Source organism: Pteropus medius, unplaced genomic scaffold, assembly GCF_902729225.1.
Source record: "Pteropus medius unplaced genomic scaffold, Ma_sr-lr_union100, whole genome shotgun sequence".
NCBI classification, from domain to species: domain Eukaryota; kingdom Metazoa; phylum Chordata; class Mammalia; order Chiroptera; family Pteropodidae; genus Pteropus; species Pteropus medius.
This window is the reverse complement of record NW_024349796.1, coordinates 14,900,553-14,901,129: the sequence shown is the minus strand read 5'-3', so window position 1 is coordinate 14,901,129 and position 577 is coordinate 14,900,553.

The following is a 577-nucleotide window of genomic DNA, read 5'->3' as shown; positions in this document are numbered from 1 at the left end:
CGTGCGGAGCAGCAGCCAAGCCTGGAAGATCTAGCGAAGGTTCCCTGGCGTCCAAGGCCTGTCGGGGTACAGCGTGGGGGAGGGGGGCGTGGGGAAGGGGCGAGCCGGAGAGAGAGGGAGGCCGGCCTGGGGAGCGGAGCCCCTTCACGGATGCCTAAATTGGCTTCACCCAGGTGACCTCTGAGGACAAGGAAGGCCCCGCCTCCAATTTCCCTCCCGGAAAAAGGGGAGTTTCAACGAAGCCTGATTTTGCCTATGGGACTGGGAGCTGCTGCGTGAATTGCCTCTGGCTGAAGTTCTCCCAGGAGATCCGAGGAGCGTTAGGTTCCAAGGACACCTGAGCCCTGAGATTCATCTCTGCCTTTTACGTTTGAAGAAACTGAGGCCAAGGTCACAGAGCAAGGTCAGGGGCAAGGTCAACCCCTTCGGTTTGCTTCTTGCTGCACCAGACAAATACAGAGGAAAGGAATGCAGGAGAAGAGGCGGGTGTGAAGAGAGCACAGACATTTCGAACGCAGGCTCCGCTTTCAAAATAACCGGAACTTTGAATTCGGAGGGGTTCTTCTTTTTTAAAAAA